Here is a 13,525-nt window from a genome sequence, read left to right as displayed (position 1 = left end):
GAGAACCGCGGCGTGGCGTGGCAGCCCCCGGTCCAGGCAGCCGGCAGCACCCAGGACCAGGTCCTTGTGGGGTCCAGGAAGCCCCCCAGATCCATTCTCGTGTTCAGCCTGCCCGGGGTTCAGATCCCTGGTTTCCTCCTGGGATGCTGAGTATGAAGCCCTGGGGAATATTTGAATCAGGAAATACTGCCCGGGGTTCAGATCCCTGGTTTCCTCCTGGGATGCTGAGTATGAAGCCCTGGGGAATATTTGAATCAGGAAATACTCGCCCCGGTTCAGATCCCCGGTTTCCTCCTGGGATGCTGAGTATGGAGCCCTGGGGAATATTTGAATCAGGAAATACTTCCAGAGAGAAGCCTTGGCATTGGAACTTCACTTTTCATTTCTTTAAAAAAGCATGGGGCCAGGAGGTAGTGTGGTGGTTTAGGCACTGGACTCCCACATTGGCCACAGTGGTTCAAATCCTGCACCTGTCGGCTTGCTTTCTCATTTCTCCCATCTCTCTCTCTGTCTGTCTCTGTCTCTTTCCCGGGTGAGTGCACATGACCTGTAGCCAATTTAAAAATAATAACAATGATAGATATAATTAAATGTCTTTTAAAAAAGCATTACATGTTTACAGTTAAGGAAAAAAAACAGAGATGGATGGTGGATCTGTGGTAACAGAATACGCAGTATTCACTGAGGTGTACCCTTGCAAGGAAGTGCCGAGGTGGTGTCCAGAGATCTCTCTGAACACGTTGGGTGCACGCATGTCTCAGTGGGGGCTGGCTGAGGCTGGGGGAAGATCGCAGTGCTGAGACCCTTTTGGGGGTGCTGTTTCTCTGTCTGCCTCTCTCTCACCCATGAAGAAAGACAATTAAAAAAAATAGGATTAAAAATATTAAATGAGATATTAAAAATATTCAATAAAACCTAATGGAGAGTCCTTCTTTCTCCTATCACCGACAGCCGTGTCCCCGCCCTGAGCCCTCCTCCCAGAGGAACTACTGTTACACATTTTTTCTGCATCTTTCCAACACAGAGCCTGTGCCTGTAAAAGGAACTTTGCTGTTTGAGACGCATTTTTCTAAGTTCAGCTCAAGTGGTTCATAAGACTCCTCCAAATTGCTCTCCATAGCAACCCCGATCTGGAGCACACGCACACACTCATGCTCTCGAGCACAAGATGGAGGAAATGATGCAACCGTGACTCCGTCGAAGGCATGTTACAGTAACCGCAGTGGTTAGTGGCTTCTCAGATGGTTCCAGACAGCTTTACACGAAAATAGCTCAGTGAGAACACCCCGGCCTACTCACCCTGCAGAACGAATCCCAGGGACCGGCCTCTGTGCAACTTTCTCCCAGAAGCTCAAGTCTAAACACACCGGCTGGCGGAGCCGCCTGGGTGCATGCACAGGCAGACGAATGCTCCAGCTCTCGGTTCTCCAGGGGCTCCTCCTCCTGAACCAGTGGGTTTTGCTTCCAGATTACACCTGCTCCTCTCCCACCTCTACAACCCGCGAGCGGAAAACCCCTCGAACACTTCTCAGTCTTGAGGTTGAATAAAAACCCAACTCACTTTTACAATGTAAAGGAAGAGAGGAAAAAAACCCACTTGTAAATATGAGACTAAGACATCTCTCTCTCTCTCACACACACACACAAATTTGGCAGAAATAAATGAATAAGAACCGTGCTACATGTGAGGGCATCCTGCAACGAGGGGATGCACAGCACTGCTCACGTTTCGCAGTGACGATACAGTGTAACTGGTTAAGTTGTTCCTGAGATCCTCCATACCGATGTGGGAATGAGGACATGGGAGAACTATCTTTTCTTTTTCTTTCCTTTTTTTTTTTTTTTTTTTGAGAGAGAGATTTTTGCTATAGGGTGCATTCGCTTGCCAGAGAGACAGAAAGTGAGAAATCACCCCTGGGCGGATGGGCACACCAGAATCCCTTCTCCTCCAGTCCCTTCTCGGAATTTTGGGCATGTATGCACACATGCCTGGTGTGTTTTAAGCTGTCAGGTCCGAGACTCGAACCATAGTCAACTATGTGGGAGTGCAGGGACATAACCATTATACCATCTGCTTGTCCTGGGAGAACTGTCGTGTACCAAAGTGCTAATACAGACTAAAGACGCCATCAGGGACTGGATGGTGGGGTAGTGGAAACGCGTGACACTGTAAGGCTGGTCCCTTGCAGGGTTCTGGGTTTGCATCCAGAACCTTCCCTGAGTACTCCAAGCACACACATGCCATGGCCTGGGACTGGGTATAGCGGGGAGGAGAGAGAGGTAGGGAATTGGGGTGCTGAGACGCTGTGAGGGGTTCTGTCTCTGTCTCTCTCATTCATGAAATAAATCCGTAATTTTAAAGAACACTGTCATTGTTATTAGTAAAATCAGCTCATTTATGGGAGCCTGATCAAAAACCTCTCTCACCAAAAGCCAACATTTTAGGGACCAGCAGGTGGTGTAGTGGTTAAGGTGCTGGACGCCCACATGGCCGACCACGGGTTGAGTCTCAGACCTGGCGGCTTGAAAATCACACCAGAGGGAGGGGAAAAAGAAAGAAAATCACTCCAGACGTGTGTGCATCTATGTCCAAAATCCCAAGAGGAGAATGGAGGAGGAGTTTCTTACTTTCTCTCTCTCTGTCTTTGTCTCCAGTAAGCACACACACCCCTATAGCAAACACCTTTAAAAAAGTCAGCATTCGAATATAGGAGCCCCACGGAAACCACTAGAAAAGAAACACTTTCAATGTAGAGCACACCGTACCACAAAGTGCAGGTCTCACGCCTCAGAAGGAAACAGTTACCTGGCTTGAAAACAGAAAGCTCGCTCTCCCACAAGACACTGTTTCATCTGCTAGCTAGAGTCTGAAAACCGTTACCAGTTGGAAAAGCCTTCGATTTCTCAGTAACAGATAAAGCGTAACTGGCGAGTTCCCCTGCAAAGCAAAGCAATAATAAAGATGCCATTTCTTAGGCACGTATTTATGCAAACGCTCTGCATGCCTAGCCAGGACTTTGCACGCACAACCTCCTTTTGTCTCTCTGGATGCTGGTTCCCAAGAGGGTCCCGGATGACCTTGGGCTGCATATTCCTGCCCCTGTGTGGTGCCTCCCTTGAATGTGGGCTGGCCCTGTGACATTGTGACCGCCACAGTGGGACAGAAGTGACACTGTGTGGCTTTTCCAAGGCTAGCTCCAGAGAAGCCCTCCGGCTCTCCCTTGATCTTTTGGAATACTAGTTCTGAACTCAGAGGCCAGATCTAAAAAATCCTGAGACTGCCATGTTGTGAGGAAGCCCACAGTCGTCACGTGGGGGAGCGAGTGTGGGCAGATACCTGGCCAGCCTCAGTTATTCCATCATCCCGTACCACGCTGGTCACAGGCATGACGAAGCTACCCTGGACACCTGGCTCAGTGCAGCCCTGGGATGGTCCAGTTCCCACCCATGGCTCACTACAACTGCGTGTTAGTGCCTGTGAGAAAGTACCCAGCTGAGCCCAGCCAGCCGCAGGACCACTGGGGTCAGGGACATGGTGCTGTTTGAAGCCACTAAGTTTGGGGTGTTCCGTTACACGGGGACCCAGTACATTACAGACGCAATCTCCACGCTGTGACCTTCTGAATCCACAGCGAACTCTCCAATGCTCACTTCACCCCTTCCTCACTGTGCAGTCGAAGGACCTGACTCCGTCTAGGGTACCCCCATTAGTCTATGTGAGTGTGTGCTCATCGGAGGGAGACAGAGACAGAGACAGTGAGAGGGGAAGTGAGAAATCGCCTTCTCGGGGGATGGCCATGCCGCAATCCTTTCTCCTCCTGAGATCTTGGGCACACACAGACACGCACCCGGTGTGATTGTCAAACCACCAGGTTGGGACTCAAAACATGGTCAGCCAATGGGAACCCAGTGACGTAACTGCTACGTCATCTGCTGGCCCCATGAGTAGATTTTTTTAAAAGAGAGATTTTGGCTATAGGGCGTGTGTGCTTTCCAGAGACAGAAAGCAAGAAATCACCCTGCAGGTGGAATGACTACATCGCAGTCTCTTCTTCATTCTCCCCTTTTGGGCATGCACGCACATGTGCCCAGTGTGACTTTTAAGCTGCTGAGTCCAGGACTTGAACCACAGTCAACTACATGGGAGTCCAGAGACGTAACCATCTGCTGGTCCTACGAGCAGTCTTAAAATGTGGTGCAACAGCATCAGTGTCCCCACAAAGCTTATTAGAGAGGCAGACTCTCAGGCACTTCCCTGGATGGACTGAGCCAGAAACTCGGGGACGAAGGCCCATCACCTCTGGTTTAATGAGTCTTTTAGGTGACTGTGACACGCGTTCAAGCTGGGGAAACCGCTGGACCCTACGTGTCTCGGCACTCCTGTCCCCGCCTTACACCGACCAGCTCACAGCGTTCCCTTGGCCACCCGCTGGCTCGCGGTAAGGGAGTGGCCGTCTGTCCTGGTGCAGACGTTCTTTGACTGTGGCAGGGACCAGCTTTACCACGAGGCTGACACTGACGATGAAACGGATGCAGAGAGGACCTGGGTCCCTGTGACCAGGGTCCGGCAGCCGGCCCCACTCATGAGCTTTCATGGAGGTAGGTCCGGAGTTCCCGCACTGGGGAGCCCACCTGAGCTGGTGTTTCCGCGCCCAGCAGCTGGATACGGTAAGGATGGGGTGTCTGACCCAGGAGAGGTTAGGTCGTTTGTGCTGGTTCAGACAACCAGGAAGCAGAGGAGGCAGGATTCGAACTTAGGTCTCCTTGTTGTCAAAAGCCACACTCATCATGGAGCCATCAGCAGTAAGAGCTGCTCTTTCCTGAGAGCGGAGGGCGTGTGTCTCTAGGGGACTCAGGGTCCTGAGACTGCATGGGGGCAGCGGGCACCTTGCAGAAGACAGGATGGCACGGCTTGGAGAGGGTTTCGGAGAGAGGAGGAGGTGCTCCAGAGACTCTGCAGGGCCGGCGCCTGCTCCGGGATTTCTTCAGATCCTTAGCTCAAATGACGTCCCTCCTCCTCTCCTCTCTCCCCAAACAGATTGACATAATGTGTTGTTTTGCAAGACTGTCGCTGGAAGGGTGTCGAGCCAGTGCTCCTCGGAGGAGCGGGCTGATTGGTCCAAGGACTTCTATAAACTGCATCCGCCCACCCCGTGCTATCCAGAGACACTCCATAATCACGCAAGGAACGGTCGGGAAGATTCCAGCCGTCAGCTCAGCTGAAACAGGGGGAGCAGACCCTGCTCTACAGGTGCTCCCCACGGCAGGGCCTCAGGGTTCCCATAGCCTGGGGGCCCCTAGGCTCTGTGTCCCCCAGTGCCGGACCCTGGGAGGGGGCTCCCGCCTGTCTCCATCATCTCCTTGCGGGTCCGCTCTTGCCCACTCCCTCCGCACTCCGGCCTCCTCCTGTGGCTAATTTTAACCTGAAATCTGAACCCAGTTCAGGGGAGTCCCAGGTCTCTGGGGCCACTTAGTGCAGGGGTTGGGGGGGTGGGGGGCGGACATGAAACAAGGCTTCCAAAAAACCAGGCGAACAAGAAGGCCCCAAGTCTCCTTGCTGAGAACCATAAGGTCACCCTGCCCTTATTTAATCTCACAAGGACTTCCTCCTGATTTGAAGCAGCAGCCTAGGGAATGGAGGTTACACCCGCTGAAGACCCGGTGTGGGCAGAGCATCCTCAGGGACACCAGGGGGACGGCGGTCCTTCCCGTGACGTCTGGTTGTGTGAACTAACTTCATTCTCATCATGACCCTATGGGGCAGGGACTGTTAGTATGTCTATTTTACTGCCAAGAAAACGGAGGCTCTGAGAGGTTATTTGCTTAAGGTCACACAGGATCCAAACATGGGTAACGTGACTCCGAAGGCTTTGTCACTCACCAGGACACAACACGTAAATGGGAGGGACATGCAGAGGAATGAGGTCGATCCAGACAGCTTCCCGAAGGAAGGAAATGTGACAAGGAAGGATGGAGATTTGGGGCAGTGTTGGGGTGAATGAGAACAAATGACATGAACAAACCCCCCGCCCCCCCGTTTGCTAACCTAAGTTACTCTTTTTTTTTCTTGTTGATTTGCTATGAGGCACATGTGCTTGCCAGAGACAAAAGCGTAATCCTTTCTCCTTCACCCTCTTTCCAGGATCTGGGCATGCGCACATACACCCAGAGTGTTTTTCAAGCCGCCAGGCCTGGGACTTGAACCATGCAACTGTCTATGTGGGATATAGCCACCTTAATCACAATGCCACTGATTAGCCTTCTTTTTTATTTTTAAATTGCCAGAGAGAGAGAGAGAGAGAGAGAGAGAGGAGGAAGCACCCCCAGTGGGGCACGGTCACGGTCTCACTGCAGTCCCTTCCTTCCTCTATCCTGTCAGGGTTTGGGACACAAGTGCAGGCACGCCAGTGTGTCTGTCTGTCTGTCTTTCTTTCTTTTTTAGAGATACTTTTGCTATAGGGAGAGTGCGCTCTTCAGAGAGACAGAAAGAGGGAAAGTGAGAAATCACCCCCCAGGGGGGATGGCCTCACAATCCCTTCTCCTCCATTCTTCTCTTAGGATCTTGGGCACGCACGCACATGGTGCCCAGCGTGAGTCCCACTGGGTCTGGGACTTGAACCACTGTCAACTATGTGGGCGTACAGCGTAACCATTACGCCATCTGCTGGTCCCCCCCAGTGCTCCCAAGGCCAGGATTCCAATAGCAGTTGGCCATGTGGGATCAAGCTCCCGTTAACCACCACGCTGCTGTGGGGCCGCCCATAACCTAGGGTACCCTGAATGACTGCAGGGGGTGGCTTTCAAGGAAGTCTGGTGTGCTTAAATGACTGTCCCATGAGCACTGGCCCTGGCAGCCACGCTGGCTCTGAGCTCCAGGACCCAGTGCTGTGGCGTTGGGGAGGACAGTGACCTGGTTTGCCCCTCTGATCTTATGTACGCAGCAACTCACTTTCAAAGAGTCTACGGTGTCTAGACAGCACCCTTCATGCTCCTGACTCAGTCTGGGACCCCTTTTTTTTTGGAGAGGTTTTGAAAGACAGAGAGAGAGAGACAGAAAGCGAGAAATCACCCCCCAGGGGGGATGGCCACGCCACAATCCCTTCTCCTCCATTCTCCTCTCGGGATCTTGGGCACACACACACACGTGCCCGGCATGAGTTTAAGCCACCGGGTCCGGGACTCGAACCGCGGTCGACTACGTGGTAGCCATTACGCCAACTGCTGGTCCCAAAATTAATTCTCAAAAAGAGAAAGTGTGCCATTTGGTGGCTTTTAGTGCCACACAACTGTCACCGCCATTGTGCTTACGGCAGTTTCACCACTTCAGAACAGACCCTACGCTAGTCACAGGCACCTCAGTTCCCCACAAGCCCCCAACCAGGGCGCAGGGTGACCAGGCCTTGTGGGGGGTGATTTCTCTCTCTTGTCCCCCACCCCCACATGTACGCACCCACCCTATGGCAAAAACAAAGATAATAAAAGAAATGAAACAAAACCAAACAGAAACTTACTTAATCATCTTCTCACAAAAGGATACTGAGCCAGACGGAAGGAATTAGTTGAGTTCTAAAACTGGGATGACACTTAGTCCTAAACGGCGAGCTCCATGTTGACACGAACCCCTCTGCATAAAGACCCCCAAATCGGAATATGAACATGAACCATCCCCTGGGACCTGCATGAAGAGCCGACGTGTTTAACACCCAAAGCTCGTGGGTGCTTCCTATGGGAAATCCGCATTCTTTCCGCCGGTTAGTCTACACCCTGCTGCTCAATGGGGAATGTTCTTTGCTAGGATGTTGCGTCTGCCTCAACAAAGCTCGTCTGTTGCTGGTTTGGGGGTGACAGCTAGGGGGCCCTTTAGGGAGACAGCCTAGTCTGGGTGGCCATGCATGTAACATGACTGCTCATTACTGGACAGGGGTTCTGGCTGTCGCCCACAGACTCCGTGACGTTTCCTATGCATCCATGGGTCTCGCATTCACAAAACACATCCATGCATTTGAGCTCACTTGATCCTTACCAAATGGGATCAGCCAGGCAGGACATGAATTCCCTGGGGCCAGAATGCCCAGGATTGACTCCGGAGCTGCTGCTCTCGAGCTGGGTGCTCTTGGGCAAGTCACTTCAATTTTTTATGCCTCAGTTTCCTCATTTGTACAACAGAGGTCATTACAGTGCTTCTTAGGGATGTGAGGAAGAGGAAACGAGCAGGTAAAGGCTTCAGAACTGTTCCTGGACTACAGTAAATAAATGCTCTATAAGTACTCCCACTGCTGTCACTATCATTATTTTAGAGACAGGGAGACAGAAAGGGATAAATCATCCCAGGGGGATGGCCATGCTGCAACTCATTTGTACAAAAGAGGTCATTACAGTGCTTCTTAGGGATGTGAGGAAGAGGAAACGAGCAGGTAAAGGCTTCAGAACTGTTCCTGGACTACAGTAAATAAATGCTCTATAAGTACTCCCACTGCTGTCACTATCATTATTTTAGAGACAGGGAGACAGAAAGGGATAAATCATCCCAGGGGGATGGCCATGCTGCAATCCCATCTCCTCCATTCTCCTCTTGGGATTTTATTTTTGGCATGCACACACGTGCATCTGGAGTGAGTTTTAAGCCGCCGGGTCTGGGACTCGAACCACACTCGACCATGTGGGCGTCCCGCAGTGTAACCAAATGCCATCTGCTGGTCCCTATTGGTTATTTTAGAAAGGGGGAACTAAGGTGTCAGCATGAACATCTGCACGCCCTCGAAATTCACATGCTGAAGTTCTACCTCAATGTGATGGCATTAGGAGGTGGGGCCTCTGGGAGGTAATAGGTCAGGAGGGGGAAGCCCTCCTGATGGAACTAGTGCCCTTGTAAGAGACACAAGAGAGGACCCTCCCCACCACACACCCACGCGTGCACACACACATACACCACGTGAGGACACAGCAAGAAGACGGCCATCGTGAACCAGGAAGCAGGCCGCCACCAGACTTCCCAGCCACTGGGACGGCGAGAAAGGTCTGCTGTAAGCGCCACCCAATCGACGGCGTTTGTATCGGTGCCCGAGCTGACGACGGCGTGGGCTTGGCCAGGGTAAGTGATTCCCCAAGAACACAACTGGCGATGGAGCTAGGCCCAGGCTCCTCACTCGTCGCGCTGGTGGGTGGCAGATAATCTGCCCGTAAAACTGGTGCCTAGCAACTCTAACAAGGTACTACGCTGCTAGAACAAAATAATGATAATTTTATTAATTTGCAGGAAGAAAAGCAGACTCTTCTCAATCCCACATTTGTCCCCGTCGAGGTCCCCTGAACTGTGACACTTGCCCACTTACATCCTGGCACTCACTGGTACTCACAACCAAGCAAAGCCATTCGCGTAAACACCCGCGGAGAAAGCTCAGGGAAGAACTGGCCGGGGGCAGAGGGCGGCCCAGCGGTAAACACAGCGCACTGCAAGGCGATCCCACGGAGGAAGGTGCCCGGCTCAGGTCCGGAGACCTCCCTGAGCATGCCAGCATGTGGTGCCCACGACCCTGGGCTGGCTGGGGATGGGGTGGGTCATGGCATCAAGACCTGCTGGGGGTGCTGTGTCTCTTGCTCATGGTAAAAATAAACTTCAGAAAAGAAAGAAAGAGAGGGAGAGAGAGGGAGAGAGAGAGAGAGAGAGAGAGAAAGAGAAAGAAAGAAAGAAAGGAAGGAAGGAAGGAAGGAAGAGAGAGAGAGAGAGAGAAAGAGAAAGAAAGAAAGAAAGGAAGGAAGGAAGGAAGGAAGAGAGAGAGAGAGAGAGAAAGAGAAAGAAAGAAAGAAAGGAAGGAAGGAAGGAAGGAAGAGAGAGAGAGAGAGAGAAAGAGAAAGAAAGAAAGAAAGGAAGGAAGGAAGGAAGGAAGAAAGGGAGAGAGAGAGAGAGAGAAAGAAAGAGAAAGAAAGAATGAACGAACGAACTGGCTGGGCTCTGGCTGACATCTCTTTGTTGTCACAAGCCCCTGGCCTGTGGCTTAACTGCAGACTCGTGTCCTGGCTGTTTCCTGCAGGTCTCCTGCTCCTGAAGTGGGGAGAGGAGGGAGTCGGAAACACACATCCTCTGTGGCAGCCCACCAGGAGCACGTGCCTTCCAGGCCCATCACCCTGGGCGCAAACCTGAGGGCTGACGCAGCCACCACCATCCCTTTCCAACGGCGACTTCTACCAAATGGAGATCATTTTTGTAGGTGTCCTGTGACCTTGCGAATTTTCAATCAAGAGCATATGATCTGAGGTTCTTGTGAGAGATGGTTAGAAAAGATGGAGCCTGGGACCAGCGGTTAGCATAATGGCTGTGTCGCTGGACTCCTACGTAGTCGACTGCGGTTTGTGTCCCGGACCCGGTGGCTTAAAACTCATGCCGGGCGCGTGTGCGTGCGTGCCCAAGATCCCAAGAGGAGAACGGAGGAGAAGGGATTGCGGTGTGGCCATCCCCCCTGGGAGGTGATTTCTCGCTTTCTGTCTCTCTCTGTCTGTCTGGCGTGTGCACGTGCCCTATAGCAAAAACCTCTCCAAAAAAAGAAAAAAAAGAAAGTTGCTTTCTCTCTTTCCCCCTCTCTATGTCTCTCTGTCTCGCTCTAGTCAGGGCATGTACACTCTGGCAAAACAGATATAAATAAATAATATAAAGATTAAAAAAAAAGAAAAGATGGAGCCTGGGGAGAGAAGGGCCACCTGGGCAGGAGCACGTGTTGACCACGTGGTGTGGGCAGCCAAGACAGAACCAGGTGCTGCCATTCCACTCCCGCATCCGCCTGTCTCCAAGTCTATTCATCCCTTCCAGGAGGGAGGAAGGGAGGGCGAGACAGACAGACAGCATTCCCCACAGGGCTCCGACGCCGTGGTCCACCCCTAGCCACAGCCAGCCCTGGATCACGGGCATGCCTGTGCCTGGTGAGTTCGGGGAGGTCTCCAGATACGAACCCAAACCCTCCCGGGTGGGTCAGCTTCCCAGAGCACTGCGTGTTACTGCTGCACCAAAATCTAGCCTTCCTGCTTTTGTTTCTTCTTGCCAGGGGGACAGGGAGAAAGCATTCCACCGCCCCACTCTACCCCGCCCCACTCTACATCCCAATAAGGCGTGGTCACGCTGCAATCCCTTCTCCTCCATTTCTCTACCCTGTTGGGATTTGGGGCATACACATACATGCCTGGTATGTTTTTCAAGCCACTGGGGCTGGGATTTGAACCGTGTGGTTGGGCGTGTGGCATCTGGCTTCCTTAACCACTAGGCCATGGGGTGGCCTCTTCTGCTCCTTTTAGAGAGGAGGAAGTTGTAGCTGGGTTGTGCTGTTTTGTTAAAGCAGCATGAGGTGCCGAAGACATGTAACTCTGCCTGTATACTGGGAACCGGGTTTTGTTTGTTTTGCCGTTGGGTGCGTGCACTCACTAGAGAGAGACAGTGAGAGGGAAAGTGAGAAATGACTCCCCCAGGGGGTATGGCCATGCTGCAGTCCCTTCTCCTCCATTCTCCTCCTGGGATTTTGGACAAGTAAACACACATGCCCAGCATGATTTTCAAGCTTCTGGGTCTGGGACTCCAACTGCGGTTGGCCATGTGGGAGTCCAGCCACCTTAACCACCATGCCACTTGCTGGCCCCATGCTGAGAAGTTTTAAGAGACCCAAGTGTGTATGTGAACTTGTTAACTTTTCCCCACCCCCCAAACATCTGAGTTAATTCAGAATGATGGTGGGATCTTAGAAACCAGTTATAGCATTTAAGAAGCAGTTATTTTTTTAAAAACCAACTATTTCTCTCTCACCGTTCTGGAGGCTAAGTCCACAATCAGGGGAGACCCAGTGTCTGGTGAGGGCCCGTCTCTTGGCCTGTAGACAGCCACCTTCTTGCTGAATCATCATATGGCACAGAATAAAAAAAGTAATTGAAGATCGGGTTGGAGAGCCAGTAAAAATATTATGTGAAACAGAATAAAATTAAATTACCCACATACCACTGGCAATAAGAGAGCCATCCTGAAGTATTTCTAGCCACTGAGGGGTGGCGACTTGAGCTAATTGAATGGTTCTCTTTAGGGTTTGTTTTTGTGAATGCTGTAAGCAGCACTGGTGCACACCAACCCAACAACCATTTCCAGCCTCCTCCTTCCTTGCCCACTTCCTGCCAAAGCAGCTGAAAAAGCTAAACATTTCCTCCTGCAACCTGTCTCTGTGACCAAATCCTGATCTAAGAGACACGAGGGGAATCCCTGTGGTGGGAGAGATCTTTCTCTTTCTCCCTGACTGGAAGGAGATACATGAAGAGCACTCTTTTGCACTTTGCTCGTTTTTGCTTTGGATGTTGTTAGGTGAGGGTGTGATGCCTGGAGCTGTGGCAGCCCTCTTGTGATCAGATAACCCTAGGCCTGAGGCTAAAAGCTAACATTGAGGAAGACGTGAATGGAGGGATGAAAAGAGCTCTACTTTTTTTGTTTTTTTTTTTTTTTTTGAGAGATTTTGCTATAGGGTATATGCACTCACTGGAGAGACAGAGAGACAAAAGAGACAAAAAGTGAGAAATCACCCCCCCACCCCCCACCCCCAACGGGGGATAGCTACACCGCAGTCTCTTCTCCCTCTTTCTCTTCTCGGGATTTTGGGAATGCATGTGGCACCCAGTGTTTTAAGCCACTGGGTTTAGGACTCGAACTGCGGTCAGCCATGTGGGAGTCTAGCATCATAACCATTGTGCCATCTGCTGGTCCCGAGAGCTCCACTTCTTGAAGGCACCATTGAAATGCCAATCCAATCCTCAAGGCTAACTATTTCTAGACCTACGTGGTGAAAGTCATCAGGTGTGAGCCACCGTTTCTTGTCACCTGTAGTTGAAAACATCCAACCAACTCAGACAAGGGGGGAAACGTGGGGAAACGCAGCCTTTTCACGGGTCCACTGCGTGTCTCGGTCCCAGGCTTCTTTTCCCCACAGTCCCGCCAAGTTCTTCACAGCCATTTGCACGATCAGAGAGACACTGCCCAGAAGGGGAACTTCACAAGTTCACGGCAAATGCATGTGATGAAAAACGAGGTGTGGATTTCAAGTCGTTTCTGCACCAAAAGACACCCGTGCTTTCCCCTCAAACTTGACTGGATCCCGTTCTCCCTCAAACTTTGGGAAGTGCCCGTGTCTCACAGCAGCCCTTGGAACGCTGCCAACCTCACACAGACCAGAAACTACTACATGAAGGTAAAAGAAAAATCGCAAGAAAAGACTTCTGTTAGGAAAAGAGGCCGGGTTTCGCATCGTGACAGTGGCAATGCAGCACCGTGTCGCCCTCCTGGGGGAACGAGCCGAGGAGGGAAGCGCTTTACAAACCTGTGCTGAGACGGTCACTGCAGAAAAGACCCCACACCGATACTATGAGCGCCGTCACCTGGGCTTCAATATTCAGCTGACTTGAAGCTTCAGAATCAACTGATTACGGTTTACTGAAACAGGATATGTGAAAAAAAAAAAAAAAAAAAAAAAAAAAAAAAAAAAAAAAAAAAAAAAAAAAAAAAAAAAAA

This window comes from Tupaia chinensis, unplaced genomic scaffold (genome assembly GCF_000334495.1).
Source record: "Tupaia chinensis unplaced genomic scaffold, TupChi_1.0 Scaffold000048_1, whole genome shotgun sequence".
In the NCBI taxonomy this organism is placed as follows: Eukaryota; Metazoa; Chordata; class Mammalia; order Scandentia; family Tupaiidae; genus Tupaia; species Tupaia belangeri.
The sequence above is the reverse complement of the archived record's forward strand: the minus strand, read 5'-3'. Positions refer to the sequence as shown.